Here is a 16,625-nt window from a genome sequence, read left to right on the forward strand (position 1 = left end):
CTCCTGCCCGTGCCACCTCCGTGTCGCCGGGTTTGTGCCAGAGCCGCGGTGAACCCTGACGGCCAGCCCCCCTCTCCCAATACTGGTGCCTGTCCGCTGGTGGGTCGAGAGAGCCCCCCTGTGGTGGAGGCAGCTCTAAGCTTTTTAATTTAAATTGTCCCTCTAATTTGAATGAATACACTTTAAATCCATTTACAAGGATCTATTGGAGGGCAAGTCTCATGCCAGCAGCCGCGTAATTCCAGCTCCAGTAGCGTCCACTAAAGCTGCTGCAGTTAAAAAGCTTTTATAAGGATCGAGCTCGGCTGTCCACCGCAAGGCATCCTAGTGCCAGTCCCAGCCCCTATGCCTTGGGGTGCCTCCTGATGCTCTTCACTAAGTATCCCGTGGTCCCGAAGCATTTCCTTTGAAAAAATTAAGTGTCCAAACTACAGGTGGTGTAGCTTGCTTAACAGCCGGGATAATCCGCTGACTAGCAGACACTGCTACTAGGCACAAAGTATTTCCTGGGCTAGATGCAGTTAAAAATTTGTAAGTAGATACTCTCGTTGGATGCTGAGAAAGCATTCCATAGAGTCTCCTGGCACGCCATATATGATTCTCTTAAAAAGCTTGGGGTAGGGGGCTAGGGGACCCTTTTATAGCCAAAATCACGACCCTGTATCACAATACGTCACCTAGGCTGAAGATAAATGGAACTGTAGCACCGAGGGCTCGGTTGCTACAGACGTATTGCACCTCACCCAGAGGTGTGATATCTCACTCTCAGATAAGGATGGAGTGTGGATCAGGACCCGACACCTGCATGCATTACACCACATTGCCGTGGGGCAGGGCGACCAATATGCCCCTGAGATGGGCACGACAGTCCCTGTCCCTGGCTGGAGTGGGGGGAGGGAACACTGAGGAAGGGGAACCCTGCAGTGCAGGAGCAGGGAGGAAGCAGTTCCTGGGTGCATTGAGAAGGGAGTATAAAAGGTGGGCACCATCTTAGTTCAGTGCAGAGAAGTCTGAGCAGAAGTGGCAGGGAGCAGGGGCTCTGCATGAGCTCTGCTCTGGAGGCGGGCCTAGTAACAGAGGCCCAGGCCTGCAAGAGGGAGAAGGAAGGAAGAGGAGCGGAGAAGGCTCCAGGAACGAGGAATGAAGGGATCCCAGGGGTGCGGACGGGCGAGTCGCCACCGCACGCCCGAATCCACCTGCGTGGAGGGGTCAGGCCAAAGGGGGAGACCGGTCCCCGAACTAGTGGAGGCAGGAAACGACCCTCAGCTAGAAACCAGAGGCTCTGACATTTTATGTGGCGCAGCCCCTTGCTCCACCCGCTAGGAAGGCACCACATAGGGTCAGGGAAACTGGCGCCAAGTTTACCAAGAGGAGGCCCGAGGCAGCCGGACAGAAGTGTTGGTAAGAAAGGCCAGACAAAGGACACACAAAGGGGGTCCTGTGAAGCGCTCCAAAGTTATCTGGGAGTTGTCTGAGCCCCTCACCTGGTGAGCACAGTACGACGTGGGCAGCCGTTACCTGCAGACGTGGTCTGGATAATAAGAACTGTGAGTAAAGGCCCTGAACTGCATCACTGACTCCGTGTCGTTACTGCTGCTGCCCTGCACCATCACCCCCATCCTCCGCATACACTGCCCTGAGGCTATACTCCTCCCGTGGGGAGTTATGCTCCGCTCTGCTGCACCCACAACACCAGCCTTAGCGGTCTGCCCTGTAGCGGCGGTTCACTCTGACCGCAATCCACGGGTGGCGTAGTCGGACATTTAAACATCAAAACCACATAAATAGTTCCGCCACTGGTTTGACCGCCCTGAGCCACGGAACCGGATCGCCGCCACGAAGACTACAACCACCAGCATCCACCAAAAAGGGTCCGGCTCCGGGTGTCCCAAGGCCCAGGGGGTGCGTCAGAACATTTTCATCACCTTTCACAATCACCAATGGGACAAGGCAGGGATGTCCTCTGTCCCCTCTCTTATACATCCTAGTGACGGAGCACCTGCTCTCATCAATTCGCCATAACCCCAATATTAGGTGGATTGAGGTGGGAGGCACCGAGTACAAGTGCTCTCTATTTGCTGATGATGTCCTAGTATATATCACTCAATCACATATATCCATCCCTGCTGTTATGGCTGAAATAGATCACTTTGTTACATGGTAAAATTTTAAAATCAATGCAGCGAAGTCTGAGGCCCTCGATGTCTCCCTCCCCAAATCCATACAGGATTCCATCCAGTCCAACTTTCCCTTTGCCTGGCCCTCACAGGGTATCAAATACTTAGGAATTCCTATTCATAGAGACCTCTCCCATCTATGTTATCTTAATTTTGGGCCCTTTATTGAACAATTCCATACAGACCACGGTTGGCAAGTTGGAACTGTGAGATTCACTACGTGCACCACTGGTATTTTGTGGAAAAGCACATGTAAGATTCTGCAACAGTCTCTGCTGATACTCCTGCATGCGTGCATCCCTTTCTATGGCAGGAATAATTTCTGCAAATTTACTTTTGTACCGGGGATCTAACAGTGTGGCAACCCAGTAGTCAGGATTATTTCTAATTCTCACAATTCGAGGGTCATGTTGCAGGTAGTGCAGCAAGAAGGCACTCATGTGTGTTGCGCATCCAGGAGCACCAAGTCCCTGTTGTGTTGGTGGCGAGGTAACAATCATGCTTCCTTCCACTGTCCTCTCCCCCCAACCTCGCACAACAGAAATGTGATCAAGGTCTCCCTCATCTGATGAGTCTTCCATCAGTTCGCCCTCCACTTCTTCCTGGGCTCCTGCACCTTCCTCACTAGTTTGGCTGCTACCATGCGCCCTGGTAAAACCATCTCCCCCACCCTCACATGCCTGCCGCCTTGGTGCTGCCGACCGTCTGGACCTTGCAGATGTTAGCCCTTCCGCATACAACTCCTCCTCCTCTACTTCCTCCACCTCCTCTTGTGCCACCACCTGACTCCGAATTCTGTTTAACATGTGCTCCAGCATGTAAATCACCGGAATAGTCATGCTGATAATGGCATCGTCAGCACTAAACATCTTCGTCGCCATTTCAAAACTGTGCAGAAGGGTGCATAGGTCCCTGATCTGAGACCACTCCTCCAGCGTGATTTGCCCCACCTCTGAATCTCGTTGGCCCAGGCTATACGTCAGAACGTATTGCACCAGGGCTTGTCGGTGCTGCCACAGTCGCTGCAACATGTGCAGAGTTGAATTCCACCGGGTAGGCACATCGCATTTTAGCCGGTGAAGTGGCAGGCCCAACGACTTCTGTAGAGATGTAAGTCGCTGAGCTGCGGGATGCGAACGGCGGAAGTGAGCACACAGCGACCGTGCCCTCTGCAGAAGGCCATCTAGTCTGGGATAGTGGGCTAAAAATTGCTGGACAACCAGGTTCAACACGTGAGCCATACAAGGCACGTGTGTGACATTGCCCCGGCGAAGGGCCGCACCCAGGTTTGCAGCATTGTCACACACGGCCTTCCCTGGTTTCAGGTCCAGTGGAGACAACCATTCATGAAATTGGTTCTCCAGAGCTGACCACAACTCCTCAGCTGTGTGACTCACATTTCCCAGACATTTCAATGTAAAAACCGCCTGATGACGTTGAGCCCTACTGCCAGCATAGTAAGGAGGTGTGCAGGATCCCTTCTGCGCAGTTAGAAAGCTTGTGGCATGACCAGACAGGCTTTGGGTGCAGGTGGAAGACCGAGAGGAGGTTGAGGAGGCAGAAGCAGTGGAGGAAAAATGACATAAAGAGGATTGACGCACAACTCGTGGGGACGGCAAGACTTGGACAGCAGCCCCTTGTCCTGCTGTCACCATAGTTACCCAGTGCCCAGTCAGCGACATGTAACGCCCCTGTCCATGCCTACTCGTCCAAGTGTCTGTGGTGAAATGCACCCTGTCACACACAGAGTTTCTCAAAGAAGCGGTGATGTTGTGTGCGACATGCTGGTGGAGCGCAGGCACACCTTTCTTTGAGAAGTAGTGCCGACTGGGCATCTGGTACTGGGGCACTGCGACGGACATAAGGTCTCGAAAATCCTCTGTGTCCACCAGGCGGAAAGGCAGCATTTCTGTAGCCAAGAGCTTGCAGATGGTGAAATTCAACCTCTTAGCTTTCTCATGGCTAGGAGGAAATGGTCTTTTACTTGTCCACATCTGAGGGACCGAGGGCTGGCTATTGTGCTTAGACGGGGTTGATAAGGGTGTCCCCGGCAAACTGCCGGTCTGTGAGGAAGATGCAGGCGGACATGTTAGGTTGCCTTCATCCAAAGGTGGTGCTATCGATGTCGGACAGCGCTCAACACCAGCTGGTGTTACCACCTCCAAAGAAAATGATGACCTGCCAATCACGCTGGCTGTTGCGGGTAAAGAGGTGGCAGGTCTGCGCCCCAAAACAGGTGTGACTGCTGTCCCCCCAGTCACAGAGGATGAAGAGGCCACAGATGCACAAGATATGGCAGACGGTGGTTGGCCCGGCCGGCTAGACAGCATTGTAGCACACTGAGCTTCCCACTGCAACTTATGCTTCATGTCCATGTGCCGGTTCATGCATGAAGTACTCAAACTATGTATTTTTTGGCCTCTACTTAGCTTTTGCTGACAAATGTTACAGATAACACGAGTTGGGTCATCTTTATCGATCTGAAAAAATGCCCAGGCTATGCAAGGCTTAGCACCCATGCGACCTGAAGAGCCACCACGACTTGTGGTGAGAGGCAGAGTTGTGTTTGAGGATGCAGTTGTTGACGTGCTTCCAGTACTACGTCTCTGTCCAGGAAGGCGCAACCTGACCTCGTCGTCACTAGCATCTTCCTCCACCTCCTCTGCTGACCTCATCTCTTGGCTGACCGTGGGTTGACAGTAAGTGGGATCTCCGACCTCATCATCATCACCCTGTGCGTTATCACACCCGTCGTCCTCAGAGCCAACCTGTTCCTGCCCTGACAAAAAACTAAAGTTGTCGCTCCAATCAGGTATTTGAGTCTTATCATCGTCTTCCTCATTGTCTCCACCAACAGGAGTTACAGTTTGGGAATGAGGGTCTACATTATGGTCAGAACCTTCTGCGTCTGGTCCTGGATCCGACTCATAAAGATTCTGGGCATCAGTGCAGATCATTTCCTCGTCTGGATTCACAGAAGCGCTGGAGTCGACCTCTGATTCCCAGGCTATAGTATGAGTAAACAGCTCTGCAGACTCAACCATCTGTTCTACCTCATACTCAGACGGGCAGCTGGAGATTTGGGAGCTGTGAGGAAGCAAGTGCGATTTGGGTGACACCTTTGAGGACTGGAGTATTTGTGATGTTGAAGTTGATGTGGAGGAGAGCCCACTTAAAGGAGCACTTGATATCCGTTGAAGCACCTGCTGTTTTTGTGCCTCATCTGGAATTTGTAGCGATTGGCGTAGCCGTAAGAAAGGGATCTTATCACATTGTCCGCTAAAAGAAGTAGACATTTTAGTTTGGCTGGAAGATGGTCTTTCTTCTGCACCTACCCCACGGACACAACCTTTTTTCCCCTTCCCAACACGCCTATTCCCCTTTCCACCAGCAGCAGGCCTTTTTCCACTCATTTTGGTGGTTAACTAATTCACAACTCTGGAGTTGTTTGCACAAAAAAACAATGGATGGGAACCGAGCAGAGCTGAGTGGCCAAACTGTGGTATTAGGCCAAAACTATTGGCTGGGTTAGATGCAGAAAAAAATTATTTTTAATTTGCAACCTGATGGAGGTCAGTATAGATGGACTAATAGACCAAGTCCCACACACCGCTAGAAGCCCAAATATTTTTTCAGAGCTAGATGCAGAAATTTTTTTTATTCAATTTGCAACCTGATGGAGGTCAGTATAGATGGACTAATAGACCAAGTCCCACACACTGCTAGAAGCCCAAATATTTTTTCAGAGCTAGATGCAGAAAAAAATTATTTTTAATTTGCAACCTGATGGAGGTCAGTATAGATGGACTAATAGACCAAGTCCCACACACCGCTAGAAGCCCAAATATTTTTTCAGAGCTAGATGCAGAAAAAAATTATATTCAATTTGCAACCTGCTGGAGGTCAGTATAGATGGACTAATAGACCAAGTCCCACACACCGCTAGAAGCCCAAATATTTTTTCAGAGCTAAATGAAGAAAAAAATTATTTTTAATTTGCAACCTGATGGAGGTCAGTATAGATGGACTAATAGACCAAGTCCCACACACTGCTAGAAGCCCAAATATTTTTTCAGAGCTAGATGCAGAAAAAAATTATTTTTAATTTGCAACCTGATGGAGGTCAGTATAGATGGACTAATAGACCAAGTCCCACACACCGCTAGAAGCCCAAATATTTTTTCAGAGCTAGATGCAGAAAATTTTTTTATTCAATTTGCAACCTGATGGAGGTCAGTATAGATGGACTAATAGACCAAGTCCCACACACTGCTAGAAGCCCAAATATTTTTTCAGAGCTAGATGCAGAAAAAAATTATTTTTAATTTGCAACCTGATGGAGGTCAGTATAGATGGACTAATAGAACAAGTCCCACACGCTGCTAGAAGCCCAAATATTTTTTCAGAGATAAATGAAGAAAAAATTATTTTTAATTTGCAACCTGATGGAGGTCAGTATAGATGGACTAATAGACCAAGTCCCACACACCGCTAGAAGCCCAAATATTTTTTCAGAGCTAGATGCAGAAAAAAATTATATTCAATTTGCAACCTGCTGGAGGTCAGTATAGATGGACTAATAGACCAAGTCCCACACACTGCTAGAAGCCCAAATATTTTTTCAGAGCTAAATGAAGAAAAAAATTATTTTTAATTTGCAACCTGATGGAGGTCAGTATAGATGGACTAATAGAATGATGCTATGCCCAAAAGATTTTACTTCACTAGGTGCAGTAAAAAAATTGGTATTCTATACACAGGTGGTATATCTTGCAACACAGATAGGCTACTCCACTGACTAACACACTCTGCAATAGGCCAAAAAGGATTAGTTTTGCTAGATTCAGCCAAATGCTGTGAAAAAAACTTGCACAGCACTGGCACAGACCTGCCTGGCAAAAACTGATAGGAACTGATGTAACCTAGTCCTGAAAAGGACTCCAATTACAATTAGTCTTTACTCCCACAATCTATCTATTTAAGAGCACAGACCTGCCTGATAAAAGTCGTAGGAAATGCTGTAACCTAGTCCTTAAAAGGACTGCAATCACAACTATTCCCTACTCCCAAGCTATCTGTAGATTTGTGCGAAAATTGGCTTGAAATTAACAAGGTATAGCGCACACAGCAACAGCGGTGCCGTCTAACACGCAGCTGCAGCAGTGAGAAAATGGTGGCGACGGGGAAAATGGCTTGGTCTTATAGGGCAAGGACATGTGACATACACTGCCAATCACACATGCCCTTGCTTGTGTGAAAAAAAGCACTTCGCTCCGTGTGTGCGCTGCTGATAGGCTGACAGATTGCACCTCCCCACTGCAAATGCGGGAAAGAGAAAAAAAAATGGAGATCTTCATTGTTCCTGCAGAGATCCATCCCCTGCCCCTCCCCCCGCCCCGCTGTACACTCAAACTGCGTATTAACATTAATTTTCATCATTACTGAGAAAAAATCCAGTTATGATTTTGGTGCACGAACAGTTATCGAACATAACCTCGAACAGCCGAATTTTTCTCAAATTGTTCGTGTTCGCCGACCGGCTCGAACACCGCCCAAAACAGCTCGAATTTGAGATTGGCGAACAGTTCGAGTAGAACAACGCTCATCTCTAGTGGAGACCTCCTAGGCTGATCTGATATCACACTGTCTCAACTAACGTTCCTATATTGGTTCTTTACCAATTGCCACACGCGAACCTAAACCCTGTATTTCCCTAGCTCTTGGCCCTGGATAGGGAAGGGGGGGTGAACAACAGTCGATCCCCACTAACCACTAAAGACAGCAAGGGAGATAAACACGGGGAAAAGTAGCTTTTCTTTAGCAGTATTCAGAGAGATAACTTCAAGTGTCCTCCTAGCACCACAGAGGAAGATCGCAGTCTGAGAGATCCAAGCATTCACAAGGAAACATGTGAGTATCACCGGCACCTTCCTGCTGCAAAGTGAAACTATTTAAACGCCCAGGTCAGGGTGTTAATTAGCAGGAAGCAGGGCTGTGGAGTTGGAGTCGTAGCCCATTTTGGTGGAGTCGGTATAAAATGGACCAACTCCGACTCCTAAAAATATATAATAAATTGGATACAGTAGTTCAATGCAGTTTGTGGGGAATATTTTTTTTCATAAGAATTTGGGAAAGTTATGAAATGTCCTATTCCTGATCTAAGGTTCTAGACTTTTAGCTGAGATGAATCTGTGCTACAGTAAATTTATCACTTACACATGAGCCATGTATGAGGGAGCCGGTGTCATGGAGTCGGTGTCATGGAACTTGAGGAGTCAGAGTCGGAGGTTTGGCTTACCGACTCCACAGCCCTGGCAGGAAGGAGGTAGCCGCTGGGTCCTAGAGTGAAACAGCTAAGAAAATGTCTGTAATGCCAAATTGTTAAGATCTGCAACATAAACTAAGTAAAGATAGGGGAAAGCTGTCCCTACAGTAAGACTAAGCTGAATCCCTACGATGTAGCGGGCTGCCTGTTCCTTGTGAACAGACCCGCCTTTGTCCTCGGCTAGTCTGAACGAAGACCTATAGAGATAAGGGAGGGGTCCCTAAAAGTACTAAGGACTGGGACAAAAATGGGACACCACCTAACAGAAGTTGCTGCAGAACACAAAAGACAAACTGACAAAAAGTACTAGAGGTCCCAGGGGACCAAGCGAACTGACAGAGAAAGGCACCGAAGCACCAGGCTAGCAAAACAGTCAAACAACACTGAAGTCCAGCAAAGCCAGAAGGGCGGAGCTGGAATATAAAGGCAGATGGTCAAGTGACCGCAAAACACAAGATAGCAAAAACTAACAGGAGGGTTCTAACAGTACCCCCTCTTTTATGAGGATCCTCCAGATCCTCCAGGCCCAGGCCTATCCAGAAACCTCTTGTGGAAAGCTTTAACAAGCCTAGGAGCAGAAACATCATCCGTCCTTACCCAGGAGTTGTCTTCGGGACCGAAACCCTTCCAGGAGACAAGATAGTGTAATCTCCCTCTATGCCATCTAGAATTCAAGATACGAGAAATCTCAAATTCGCCGTCTCCCACCACAGGAGGAACTGTGATAGTGGCGTCACTATCAGAAACGTCAGCTTTTTTCAACAAGGAAACATGAAACACAGGATTAATCTTCCAGGAAGTAGGGACATCCAACCTAACCGCAGACGGGTTAACAACCTGAAGCACTTTAAATGGACCCACAAACTTAGGACCCAGTTTTTTAGAGGGAATCCTCAACCGCAGGTTCTTCAAGGACAACCAACCATGTCACCCACAGTAAACAAAACCTCTTTACGTTTCCTGTCAAAATACTTCTTGGATTTCTTGTTAGCCTCTTGAAGGTTGAAACATACATTAGTCCAAACTCTCTCCAAATCACAGGAAAAATTCTCCTCCTCTGGCACCGCCGACCCTAATTTGGACAACGAACCAAAAGACGGATGTCTCCCAGTACAACAAAAAAAAGGAGAACACCCAGCAGAGGAGGATGTATGATTGTTAAGAGCAAATTCTGTGAGAGGCAGAAACTCAGACCACACCTCTTGATTGTCTGCCACAAAACATCGCAAAAACTGTTCAACATCCTGGTTCTTTCTTTCAGTCTGTCCATTAGACTCAGGATGATAACCAGACGAAAATGACAAATGGACTCCCAACCTGTCACAAAAAGCACGCCAAAAGCGAGCCACAAACTGAGGTCCTCTATCAGAAACAATATCTGTGGGAACGCCATGGAGTTTGACAATCTCCTTAACAAACGCCTTAGCGAGTGTCTTGGCGCAGGGCAACTTAAGGAATGGAATCAAGTGACACTTCTTACTAAAACGGTCCACGACCACCCAGATGGCAGTAAAACCCTCGGACACAGGAAGGTCAGTAATAAAGTTCATAGTGAGATGCGTCCAAGGCGCACTAGGAACCTCCAGAGGGCAAAGCAACCCCGCAGCAGAAGTATGTGAAGCCTTTGACCTAGCACACACAGTACATTGACGCACCCACTTGATGACTTCTTTCTGCCATCCAGGCCACCAAAAACTGCGACTGATAAGTCTCTTAGTTTCCGAAATTCCTAGATGACCTGCCAACCGAGACTCATGAAACTCCACAAACAAATCTCTCCTAAAGGCTCTAGGCACGAACAACCTCCCATGGGGAGTGTTAGATGGAGCATCATCTTGAGCTTTCAGAATCCCATTCTCCAAAACGGAGTCCAAAGCCGCCACCACAACTCCTTTCTGTAAAATGCTCTCCTCCTCCTTGGCACCGACCGTAGGAGAGAAACTGCGACATAAAGCATCGGCTTTAACATTCTTAGTACCAGGGATATAGGTAACAGAAAAATGAAACCGAGAAAAAAAAAGTGCCCACCTAGCTTGACGGGCATTCAAGCGCTTGGCAGCATCCCGATAGATCAAATTCTTATGATCTGTGAAAACCTGAATAGGAAATCTAGCACCTTCCAAAAAATGACGCCAATGTTCAAACGTAAGTTTAATAGCCAGCAACTCCTGATTTCCAACATCATAATTCAGTTTGGTTTCTGAAAATTTCCTTGAAAAGAAGGCACAAGGATGTACTCCACCCTTGTTCTCCTGAGACAAAACTGCTCCAACCCCCACGGATGAAGCACCGACCTCGACCAAAAAAGGCTTGGTCTCATCAGGCTGCATAAGGATAGGGGCAGAACTGAACCTCTCTTTGAGATACTCAAACGCTTCAATAGCCTCAGTAGTCCACTGGACCGTATTCGCACCTTTCCTGGTGAGATCGGTTAGAGGTTTATGTAGCACCCTGAGGATTCGGCTGCTACAGGGGTATTGCACCTCAGCCAGAGGTGTGATATTCCACTCCCGGGTAAGGATGGAGTGTGGACCTGAGCTCGGTAGGCTGCATGCACTACACACATCCCATTTCCGAGGAGCAGACCGACGGTACTCCCACTTAGAAATGTGCAGGTACGACCGAGTCTGTTCCTGGCTGGAGTGGGAGGGGGGTGGTACATCCCAAGTAGTGTAGGGGCAGATAGGGGGAGCAGCCTGGGTAAAGATAGGAGCTCATTGGGTGCTGGTCACCTGAGCTCACACATAGAGGGTGTATATAAGGTGGGCACCATCAAAGATCAGGGTCAGTCTGTCAGAGTCAGGAAGAGGAGCAGAGAAGCCCCAGAGAGAGTGAGAGTGGAGCAAGAAAGACCCAGAGGGGGGAAACAGAAAAGGAACTCTGAGAACCCAAAGTCCATCAGCGGGTGAAGAGTTGGCAACTGGGTACCGGATCCCAAGCTGGCAGAGGCTACAGCACACCTTAGCCAGGAACCGGAGGTCGTGGGCAGGATTGATCTGCCACGATCACCCACCACATCTACCCTGAAGGCAAACCACATGTAGGGTCAGGGAACCCAAGGCCAAGGGTCTCCCAACAGAAGGCCCGAGGGAGCTGGACCTAGGTAGATCCCTGGTGGGGACGGCCAGAAGACAGGACAGAAGGAGAGCTCAGGGTCACGCTCCGGACTTGCTTGGGGGTTGGCTGGATCCAGGACCTGGTGGACGCAGCACGGCTCGGGTGGTCACTTGAAGCTGGAGTGACCGGAACATCAGCAGTGAGTAAATACCCTAAACTGCACAACCCGACTCTGTCTTCACTTAATATCTATGCTGCACCACCACAACCCCCATCCTCTGCACCTGACCCCCTGAGGCTATACCCCACCCGTTGGGGGTTATACCATCAAAAGCTGCACCTACACCATCAGCCTCAGCGGACCCTGCTGCAGCGGCGGCCATAGTGACCGCAATACAACGGGTGGCGTAGTCGACATTAAGAACTTAATAACATCTGTAGGACTGCCACATACAACTGAGTTTGACACCCTGGGCACGGACCGGGTCACAGCCACTCGGAAGACTACAACCCCCATCTGATCCGGCTCCGGGTATTCCCCTAAAGAATATGGCCCAGGGGGCGCGTCAACTTTGGCGTAGTCGGCAGGATTACGTGCCCGCAACACCCGGGTACTGCGTGCCTGAAGATAAGAACAAGTTTACCTCAAAAAGAAGTCTCCTGCCGGTTCCGGAGGGTCCCCGCCATCGGACTCCATCACAGATCGATTCCCGCCGGTTGTCCGCCATTAACAGCTTTTTCCCGCCATCTGCAGAGTTTCCCGCCACTGGGAGACGATTCCCGCCATTTCCAAAGGTTTCCCGCCTTGGAAGAGCGGACGCCATTATGGGCGTGCCAGAGGGTGGCAAGAGGCCACCTCCCATCGTGGGCCAGGACCGAAAATGGCGCCAAAAGTGGAAACCGCCCCCACCAACAGAGACTGTGATGCTAGAGGTGTCTGTCAGCGTGAAAGAACTGCCCCTGGAGCTGACAATCACCAAGTGGCCCCGGGACCGCCCTCGAAGTGGGAGGACTGAGGACAAGAGAGAAAAGATGGGTGTCGCCTGGAGCAGTCTGGAGAGAGCGCACCCGGAGGCAAGAAGCCTGGAGAAGAGTTTCGGAGGAGCTTACCCGGAGATGGCGAGAAAGCAGAGCAGCACCGGCCCGTTGGCCAGGAGCCTGCTAGAAACAGAGGAGGGAGAGCAGAGCAGCACCGGCCCGCTGGCCAGGAGCCTGCTGGAAACAACAGGAGGAGAGCAGAGCAGCACCGACCCGTTGGTCAGGAGCCTGCTGGAAACAACGACCCCACTAGGCCTAGTGGAGGTCCTAGCACAGCTCCCCCGAGACCGGGAGTGTGCGCAGACCGCTCTGGAGGGCCTCGCAAGGAGGATGGCCCGGGTGCAGCGAGAGACGTTGGCGGAGTGGAGCCGAGAAATGGCCCAGCAGACCGAGACCCGTCAGCGGAGCACGCCACCCAAGACGAGGAGACAGACCGCCTCTGAGGATGGCGCGGGAGGACTCAAGGCCAAAGACGGCGCCGAGAAGGGAGCCGAACGAGTGGAGGCAGGTAAAGGGAACGTCTATACCCCAAACCGGGAAACCGCGTACCTGCCCCAGCTCCCCGTCGCAGAGCCCGAAGTCTATCCTGCCGTGCCCGTCGCTGCAACGTCACCGCCGTAGACTAGGCCTCAAACCGCAGCCGCGACCCCTGTGACGTCACACGCCTCGACCCCGAGCGTGACCAAGCAGGAAGTACCACCAGCCTGGTCGCAAGGCCTAGTACCCCCGGGCGCCGCAATACCAACAGCGCCCCCTACCTCCGCGGAGCCCCCGGCCTGGTCGCAGGGCCAAGTAGCCCAGGGCGCCGCCGTCCTTACGGTGCCCTTCACCTTCCAGATACCCCAGGCCTGGCCGCAAGGCCCGGGCAACCTGGGCGCTAACACCACCGCGCCCATAAGACCAAAAGTGCCGCATCTGGGAGAAGATCTGTTCGCCCAACATACGTGCCCGGATGGGCAGCCCTTCATATGGCCACCGGAGTTTCACCATCCTCGACTCCGGAAAGAGAGACCCCTAGACGAGCCCCTGATTCCGGTTCCAAAGCCCGTAAAGAGGGTCTCGCCCCCGCTAGAGGAAGCACAGTTTGAGTGGGACCCCACAGGAGAAGATCTCATGGGGTTCACTCAGGAGACTCGGGCAGCTGCAGCGGAGCGTGCTGAGTGCTGCCGCCAACAGCTCGAGGTCTTCGAGAGGGAGCGGAGAGAGAGGCGGGTCCGGGAACAGCAAGCTCAAGTAAGGAGCGCGGAGCAGAAGAGCCGGGCCAGGAGAGACCCCCGTGCAGCGCATAGTCCCCGCACCACCGGGACTGTGATAAAGTTTAACATGCAGCATGGGTGGGGCTTCATCCGAGACCACCGCACCCTAGGCGACGTCTTCGTGACGAGGAGAGACGTTGAGTCCCACCTACCGGAGGGACACAGAGGTCGTGACCTTTACATCGGAGACGAGGTCACCTTCACCCGGCACAAGTGTGCCAAAGGACCCTACGCCCTCCATGTGCATCGTCTGACGGAGGAAGAGCTGCGGTGTGAGGAGGAAGAGCAAGAGGACCCGGACGGGTCTGAAGCCAAAGGTAACCATAAAGCAAGAGCAGGAGGACGCCGTCGTTAAGTACAGCGAAGCAGAAGCTGTATATAGTTGCCCGTCGGGGCACCGTGAACTGAAACTGTTACTGTTGCTAATATAGTCCCCGTTGGGACCAGCATGTGTGAACTGTTTACCCGTTTATCCCTTTAATCCCACTGACCGAGGACTGAGAGCGGTCATCCCTATTCCCATTACCTGGCCGAGGACTGAGAGCGGCCACCTTCCCTTGTAAATAGTTGCGCGTCCTAAAGCGCCCCCTACCGGTTTTATTGGAAAACCATTTTTCAAGAAAAGACTGTCGCACTTTACCCGGTCACACGTTGCACAGTGACCGGAGGAGGAGCCAGAGGCGACGAGAATGTTTTATATGAAAAGTTTTATGCTAATATATGTTGTTTTATACGTTTTATATGTTTATGCAAAAATTTGTATGTTTTGGTGTTGTTTTTATCTTACAGCCCGAGGACGTGCTGTGATTTACCAGGGGGGAATGTAGCACCCTGAGGATTCGGCTGCTACAGGGGTATTGCACCTCAGCCAGAGGTGTGATATTCCACTCCCGGGTAAGGATGGAGTGTGGACCTGAGCTCGGTAGGCTGCATGCACTACACACATCCCATTTCCGAGGAGCAGACCGACGGTACTCCCACTTAGAAATGTGCAGGTACGACCGAGTCTGTTCCTGGCTGGAGTGGGAGGGGGGTGGTACATCCCAAGTAGTGTAGGGGCAGATAGGGGGAGCAGCCTGGGTAAAGATAGGAGCTCATTGGGTGCTGGTCACCTGAGCTCACACATAGAGGGTGTATATAAGGTGGGCACCATCAAAGATCAGGGTCAGTCTGTCAGAGTCAGGAAGAGGAGCAGAGAAGCCCCAGAGAGAGTGAGAGTGGAGCAAGAAAGACCCAGAGGGGGGAAACAGAAAAGGAACTCTGAGAACCCAAAGTCCATCAGCGGGTGAAGAGTTGGCAACTGGGTACCGGATCCCAAGCTGGCAGAGGCTACAGCACACCTTAGCCAGGAACCGGAGGTCGTGGGCAGGATTGATCTGCCACGATCACCCACCACATCTACCCTGAAGGCAAACCACATGTAGGGTCAGGGAACCCAAGGCCAAGGGTCTCCCAACAGAAGGCCCGAGGGAGCTGGACCTAGGTAGATCCCTGGTGGGGACGGCCAGAAGACAGGACAGAAGGAGAGCTCAGGGTCACGCTCCGGACTTGCTTGGGGGTTGGCTGGATCCAGGACCTGGTGGACGCAGCACGGCTCGGGTGGTCACTTGAAGCTGGAGTGACCGGAACATCAGCAGTGAGTAAATACCCTAAACTGCACAACCCGACTCTGTCTTCACTTAACATCTATGCTGCACCACCACAACCCCCATCCTCTGCACCTGACCCCCTGAGGCTATACCCCACCCGTTGGGGGTTATACCATCAAAAGCTGCACCTACACCATCAGCCTCAGCGGACCCTGCTGCAGCGGCGGCCATAGTGACCGCAATACAACGGGTGGCGTAGTCGACATTAAGAACTTAATAACATCTGTAGGACTGCCACATACAACTGAGTTTGACACCCTGGGCACGGACCGGGTCACAGCCACTCGGAAGACTACAACCCCCATCTGATCCGGCTCCGGGTATTCCCCTAAAGAATATGGCCCAGGGGGCGCGTCATTTAACAATTACAGAAAAATTCTTAATGAATTTCCTGTAATAATTGGCAAAACCCAAAAATCTCTGTATAGATTTCAAACCAATAGGCCTAGGCCATTCCTGCACAGCCTGAACCTTCACCGGGTCCATCTCAAAGCCCTCGCTGGAGATAATGTAGCCCAAAAAACTAATTTTCTGCACAGCAAACTCACATTTCTCCAGCTTAGCAAAGAGTGAATTATCACTCAATAACTGCAAAACTTCACGTACACTCTGCCAATGGGACTCCAGATCTGGTGAATAAATCAAAATGTCATCCAAATACACAACCACATTCTTACCAATCAAAGGTCTCAGGATGTCATTAATAAGATTCTGAAAAAATGCAGGTGCATTGGCAAGACCGAAGGGCATCACCAGATTCTCAAAATGACCTACCGGAGTGTTAAAAGCAGTTTTCCATTCATCACCCTCCTTCACTCGTAACAAATTGTATGCCCCCCGGAGATCAATTTTAGAGAACCACTTGGCCCCCACTAACTGGTTAAACAAGTCAGGAATTAACGGCAATGGGTAGGAATTGCGTACGGTAATCTTTTTAATTTCATGAAAATCCAGACATGGACGTAAACCCCCGTCCTTTTTTTTAACAAAGAAGAATCCAACTGCCACAGGCGACTTAGAAGGTCTAATGTGACCAGCAGCCAGGCTAGGCTGTATGTACTCCTCCAAGGCCTTTCTTTCAGGGATAGTCAGATTAAACAAGCGACTCTTGGGAAGAGTAGCT

Source organism: Phyllobates terribilis, unplaced genomic scaffold (assembly GCF_046119375.1).
Source record: "Phyllobates terribilis strain yellow unplaced genomic scaffold, ASM4611937v1 Scaffold_10__3_contigs__length_209671492, whole genome shotgun sequence".
Classification (NCBI taxonomy): Eukaryota; Metazoa; Chordata; class Amphibia; order Anura; family Dendrobatidae; genus Phyllobates; species Phyllobates terribilis.